We start from the raw sequence: 7,524 nt of genomic DNA, 5'->3' as shown, positions 1-7,524 counted from the left end.
CCTTTATTAAGAGAAGGCAACAAGGTAGAAAGAAGGACTCTTCTTACGGTGTGGTTCACATGAGTTCATATGAGATGTCACTGCATGATCGGAATATATAACAAGAAAGAGGTGACTCTGGTTTAGCATCTCAAGATGGCAAACATGCTAGTGAACTGTTGGTGTCACAACCTCCCCTTACATCAAAGAATTCTACTCACTGAGCAACCCTGTGTCACATACCAGTAATAACCTGGCAAGTGAGATTAATTCCTGGAGTCTGGTGCAATTGGTGACTGAACATGCGTGATCTTTCTCACCTCAAGAGCCAGGTAAGGATCTCATAAGGGTTCAGTTCTGCTACAGCTGGCAATGACTTAGCTATAGAAGGTATCATTCTCTGGTAAGAATATACCTCTGAAATTAGCTGTTGCAAGTTCATACTATCTTTCATAGTTTTGTACTGAGTGAGAAGGAAGGAAGATTATATCACCTTTCTATGCTTTGGACTATCTTCAAGACTTTGCCAAAAGCTGCACACCAATTCTTGCAGTTAGGAATAGCTGCTGTTGTGGAGTTCCTTGGATCCACACATTATTTGGTGAAGAATGATGGAGCCAGCTCTCCTTTTATATTTGCTTGGTGATAGGAGAACTGAGAGCAGTCTGGTGATATTCTGGCATGTTCTACTCTTTGTAAGGTCTGGCCAGGTACCTCAATTAGGTCGGGGTGCCTGGTTTTCCAGTAATAAAAGCATTTTATCAGGATGTTATGTTTTGAAATTATTAATGTAATACAAAGAGGACAACTCAAGTTGAAAAGAACTAGAAAAGTATTTTTTGACAGCTGGTACATGGGAGTGACATTAAATATTTTCTTCGTTAGTACATCTCTCTCCATTTCTTCAATATATGCTTTGTCATTGGTTTTATTATATTAAAAATCCCTACTCAGTAAAATAGGACTTCCAATGGATCTATCCTGAAACCCAATTACTCTGCAGGAAACTATTTATTTATTTATTTATTTATTTATTGCATATGTCATTATGATTAAGATTGCAAGAAATCCCTTGACGGACTGGTGGAGTTTTAGTATTTTCAGCTGTCCAATTTCCTTTTCCTTAAGCTCTTAGAGCCATTTACACTAACTTCCTCTGCTTGTGAGAAGCTACACGTACTTTTTTTTACTGTCTCCTATCAGTTTTGTTAGATTGCTTTGTACACTGGAAAAGCTCCTGGAAAATGCAAAGCAGAACAATGCCTTCTATAAATATTTTTTTATGTTTTTATTTTTTTCTGTGCAACACACAAGGGGGAAAAAACTACCCAGTCTAAGCCAATCCATCTACCAGCGTCACCATTTCAGATTTAGTGCTACATGTATTTACAAAGGGCAACACACCCATTACTCTTGTGTCAATTGAGAATCTTGTTACCTGTCAGCACCCTGCATCCCTCAATGGGCCTTACCTGACTGAATGGCCTCACCTGGAACCTCTCACTGCCCTTTGGCTTATGAGCTTTATTTAAGCCCTTACTTAGCTATGCTGCAAGTAGGTTTCTTCCAACAGAGCCTGGTTTGTTAATGGTGCTTGCCGACTTGATCTTGGCCCTGTCTTGTCACTGCACTGTTCTGGACTCTTTGTTGATTGTGGTTGCTACCAACAGAACTGCTCTGCTTGCCTTGCTTAGGTGCCATGGTACTGCACCCATACGAGTGAAAACTCAACCCTGCTTCTAATCCTTGGCTTGTTATCCTTTCCTATTCTCACTGCTCTTGGGCACTACATTTCTTCAGTGTTTATTTCCTGATGATTTTCCTATATTGTAAAATTCTTTAAAGTCTTCATTGAGCACTATCTATTTTTTTTTTTCTCCAATCACCCCTCTTATCTCCTTCCTTAACTTCCAGTTAAGTTATTGTTTCTTTCTTTCTCCTAACATACAAATAATGATCACTGAGATTAAGTGCTGGGTATTAGTATGCGTCTGGCCAAAATTCAGCAATATATATTAGATGATCCCTGTTTTGAAAAGGGTCCACAGGTCCACATTTAACTTGTGCCTAAGTTCAGTCAGGACCTTAAAGTCAAATATTCCTGTACCTCAGTGACCCAGGAACTTCTGTCTGTTTGTAGTTGCCCAAGCAACTTAAAAGCAGGATGTGACTGTTCAGAAAACAAAATTGCGGCTACCACTTTGAAAAATGACATCCCAGCGCACTCACTGACCAATCAAAATCATTGTGAAAGCACCAAAACCTGTGTTATATTTGCATTGTCTTTCCATCCCACCACATCTTAAATTCTTTACTGAATAGTGGAACCCTTGGGTATCCTCCTGGAGTGCTGGAAAAGTTAATTTATTTTTCCTCTGGCTGAAAGAGAATCAAATCTAAATCTTGTCTCCTGAACGAGTATCACAGTGACTACTGAATAAAGGATGAGTACCACTTCTTGTGGGAATATTCCAAAGAATCAAACTTCATTCAGTCTTTGGAAAGTAATGATATAAACAGCTGTCTTATAAGAATGGTTCAGAATGAAGTAAAAAGAATGGTGTTAGAAGCTTTCCTCAGAGAATAGTAACTATCTATTGAATAGGCAGTTAAAAAAAAAAAAGTATTTAGATACCAATAATTAGTATGTTAATTACTTTGGATCTTGTTATAATTGTAGGTTCTGTGCATATGGAAGCTAGTTATCTTGCTTAGGGTTCTGCACTACAGATGATCAACTGTCTCTGTGAACTTTTAGTGAATCTGACTCCTTATGCTTGATAACATTTTGTAAATTGTAGAGGCTTACCATTTCTAACTTTGTCAAGTGAAGGCAGTATGTACTAATTCCAAGTCGGATGAACATTTCTGTCTTGTTAACTTTATCAGATTGCTAAAATTCGCCTGTAAAACAGGAACAACATCCCAACCCAGAATTACTTGTTTTAAAGTATTACAAATTCCTGTAATTAATGTCCACATTTTAACATGTGTGCAATGTCCACAGCCCCTTTTACAACACTACACTCTGCTGACATTAAATTCTGCCGTGTCTCTGATTATCACACTACTCCCACATCCACTATAGATTTACAGGAATGTCATTGGCATTACAAATATAAATGAACTATAATTGAAGGTGAGAAAAATTGTTCATGGCATTTGCCATGCTTAAGCAAATTTCACATTTGCTCGTTGATCTAATTCACATTCATTAATGCAATTACATATTTTCATGATCAACAAAATTCCAATGTACTTCAGAGAAACACATTAGTGATAATGAATAGAAACTGGTATGTTCTGTCATTCAAAAAACAAACAAACAAACAAACCACAAATTTGTAAGAAGCGAGAGAAGTTGTTCCTCTTTTTATTCCCCTCAACAAGGTAATTTACAAAATCCTAGATTTTTTTTTTTTTGGTCTTAATACCAGTGAAGATGTAACTGCTTTACTGAGCAGATGATTGATTTTTTGGATGAGAAAATCTGATTAGAATAGGCAGGCCAAAATATCCATTGACCTTAATTAGCATTCTTGCTCCTGAATTTAAGGAAGGCACCATGAATTTATAACATTTAAATCCAGAAGGGATGATTAGATCTTCTACTTTCACTCCCCCTGTATCACAGATCTTTAAATATCAGCCATTTATCATAATAATTATCCCAACAATGTTCTTCTAGAGTGTAACTTGCAGAAAGGTATCCAGTGGACACCAAGACATGGAGAATCCATCATGTTTGTTCCAAAGGTTATTGCTCATACTGTTAAACCTTAAAACTCTCATTTGAATTTGTGTGGCTTCAGCTTCCACTAGACAGTTTTTGTAAAGTCTTCAGTAATTTAGAGAAATTGTTGGTATATTCTCCTACTACAGCCCTTATACCTGATTTTACTTCTCCATTTTTCTCTTGTTAATTAAAATACATTGAATTCTGTATCTCCTACTCCAACATTTTCCTTCAGGTCTCAAAATAATGTTTGTGATTCTTTTCTGCATTTTTCAGCTTTTCAGTCTCTTAAAAAAAATAATGCTGAAACCACGTTGCTATGCAATACAACATTATGCAAATTGGCACTCTGTTCAAACAATGAACTTCAGTCTATTCATTAGATCCACTTTTTACTAGATTACATTGATCAATTTCTTTGTATTGTTCTTTAGCTATTTATCTCCACATCAGCTTTTCTATTACTTCATCCAAGGTGGATGACAAGCTCATTGCTCAAGGCTTGCTTGAACTGCTGCACGTGGAATTTCTGCTTTGTGGATATTCTATGGTTGAAAGGAAAGGAGGAATTGTATTGTATATGTTTTGTGTCCATCTAAAGGATTGACAGTGATCAGCCATGTTTCAAGAATAACAAAACCACTTCTTCAAAAACAGAGAAAGACCATAGTCATCACACTCACTTGGAAAATATCATGTAAACAGCAGTGATCTTTTCCACTGGGAAGACGACAAAAGTTGCTAGGTATTCCTGCTCAACCACAGTGAGTACATCTTTTGTTTATAATAAGGAAGAGAATTGTGCAGAGGAAAGCAGTACTGACTCCTGGTAAAGGGAGGGATAGCTTGAAGATGCGTTTTTGCTAGTTCCTACAGTAATTCTCCAGCCATTATAAAGGAAAATGTTTCACTAGTGTGTCAAGACACTTGGTGGTTGGTTGGATACTGTATCTTGGCTAGAGGTATGGTGTATTCCCTATGGAGATTCAAGCTGAACCCTTGTTAAGCAGTGTGTCCTATTGACTAATTTCTCCATTCTGCGTCATCTAAGCTTGTATGACGACATTATATTCTCATTTCTCAATTAACAGGATGGAAAGGTTAAGAACAGAAAACTATATTTTTCTCTTACAACCAAGGAATTTCTTGTTATACTGCTCAGTCTAAATATGTGGAAATCCCAAATAAAGTACCATTGTTTTCAGTACCAGCTAATTCTGCTGTCTTCAATGCTTAAACTCCAAAAAATGTACAGCACAATTTTCAAATAAGATGTGATGACTGAATAGACTGACAAACAAAAGTAGAGAAGAGAGGAACTACATTAGAAGATAAGCTAAGTCTAAGAGACAAATTCAATATTAAATTGATGAGTAACAGGAAGTCCTTGCATTAGTAAGTCTACAGTAGCATTAAATGAATAAAAAGCATTTTCTTTCCTGTCTCCCTTACTGATACTGTGAAAAGCGTTGGATACGGTAGAGGTAACATACATTCAGAAGTCAAACTTCCCAACTCTCCCGTTCTTACTGTGCAACCACGTTGCTCTCGATTGGTAAATTCTCGGATCAGTACAAAGTTAATGATACTTTGTACAGCAGGCACAAAGAACAGCTACAGCCAACTCATTGCTGGATTGGCAGCCTGTTAGAAAAATCAATCGTTTTCAATTTGTATCTCAAGAACTACCAGAAGTCTATGAAACTGTGTGCTAGTTTTAAAATTCTAACCATGTACCTTGCCAGTTCAAAACAGATAACTCTAAGCTACTGCAGAAGACAAACCAGCAAAAAGTGATAGATCTTATTCCCTGCCTGCTACCAGGTTGCCAGTCATCTTTTCCAATAGTCTAACTTAAAGACAGATCGTCACCAAGTAAAATGACAGTCCAAAAGAAAACACAATAGCTCTAAAATGACCTGAGTTGTCCTTAAAGAGGCTCTGGGCTCTGGTGTGTAGGATACTTGGGTTCAGTCTCTGATTGTGGTCTAGATCAAGCTCAGCCACAAAAATAAATGAAAAAACAAATATCCCCACAAACCTGTCTGTCCATAAACTCTTCCTTGTGCTGCAGATACGTGTTGCAGCTATGTATAGATGCAGTGAATAATCATTCGGTTTTTATCTGCCCTTAAAGCTAAAGAATGGCAAAGAGAATATATAAGAAATCAAATACCAGCAGAAGGCCGTCAAAATCCTAATTAAAAAGCTGAAGACTGGTTATTTACTTAGTTTCTTTCAGAAACTGCAGTCTAGCTGTCTAACATACCCTTTGAAATAATAAGTTTTAGAGTTCAAAACAAGAAACAAAATCCCAGCACCATTTGATTCCTGAAACAAATGTATTGAGTATGGACAAAAGCCTCTCTTCTCACACTGCTTGTCACAAAAGATGGGAAACAGCCTGTGAATTGAAAGCAGAAGAAAGCTAGCAGAAAATAAAGGAGAAATAATAGAGAAAATAGAGAACAGAAATAATAATAATAATGATAATAGAGAAAATGAGTAAAAGCAAAATATAAGGTAATGAACAAATGGGAAATTAAAGATGTCTCAAGTTGCTTAAAACACTTGTCTTCCACCACCCAGTGTGCTCACTTTTTGAAAATATCTCACTGACATTTTTGATCATATAGTGAAGACTGGGAGTCATGGTCAATATGACAGGGTTTTTATTTCTACTCCTACACAAGGTTAGAGAGCACTCCGCTTCATTCTTCACCTCTAATGTGACTGACACTCAATGCTCTGATGTCCTGAAACATTTCAATGTCTAAATACAGCCAAGTCAGAGAACTTCTAAAGTCAGTCCCAGATAACTATGATTTTTTTAATTTTGAAGCATTATTTTAATAGCTAGCTTTTATTTTTTTTCTGTATACATATGTAAGCATACATGTATATCTACACATATATATGCTGGTCATCTGAAAATCTACATCCAACGGATTCTACCATTCCATGTACTTTGTACATAATGGACAACACATTAAAAGAACTAATGCAGAAGTGATATAGGAACACCTAGGGATTTGCAAGGACTTTTTTTTTTTTTTGTAATAATACAGGACTTGTTTTTTCTTATTTTCTAGAAAACCAGAAGACATCTAGAGTGAGTACTTTTGTCAGGTGCTATAGTTGGAAAACTACTTAGAAACCCTGAGTATATGATGGAATCTGCTGATGAGCAGTACATTGTCTAAAATTTATTTATTTCCTCACTAAATTTCTACCCTGTGCCTCACCAGATTTTTTCTCTTTTCATTTTGTGCAGCAAAAACAAGATGCACACTAAATATAAGACTTTCTTTTAAGGGCAGAGGATAGAGATTTTTTCTTAATAATGTGTATCATTAATTTGGCCCAGCCATGTCTTATTATTATTGTGAGACTTTTACTATGCAGCAGCTGATTCTAAAACAACCCATAATATGGTATTTTTGCACATAGTCTGTCATGCACAGGTAATTCCCTTTTTCTGATAAAGAAAGTTAAAGAGTTATGCCTCTCTTAAAGTACATGCTGAGGTGCCATAGGTCAGTTACTGGAAGTTTTGGAAGGAAGTCACGTGTTCTATTAATCCATCTTTTGGGGGCGGGGGATGTGTGTATGGGGTAATATAATTAATTTGAGAAAGATGTCTGCTCCTATGGCTTTTGTAAACAGAAAAGACGGAAGACCAGTGATCAAGAAATAGACAACTATGTTTTACAACTAGGGTTCAGTTATTGATTATGTCATATTTGATGAATTTGAAAATATTGTAAATAAAGTTTATATTGATAAGAATGGTTACTTCAATTAGTGTT

Source organism: Anas acuta, chromosome 3, assembly GCF_963932015.1.
Source record: "Anas acuta chromosome 3, bAnaAcu1.1, whole genome shotgun sequence".
Lineage (NCBI taxonomy): Eukaryota > Metazoa > Chordata > Aves > Anseriformes > Anatidae > Anas > Anas acuta.
Note: the sequence above shows the minus strand (reverse complement) of the source record.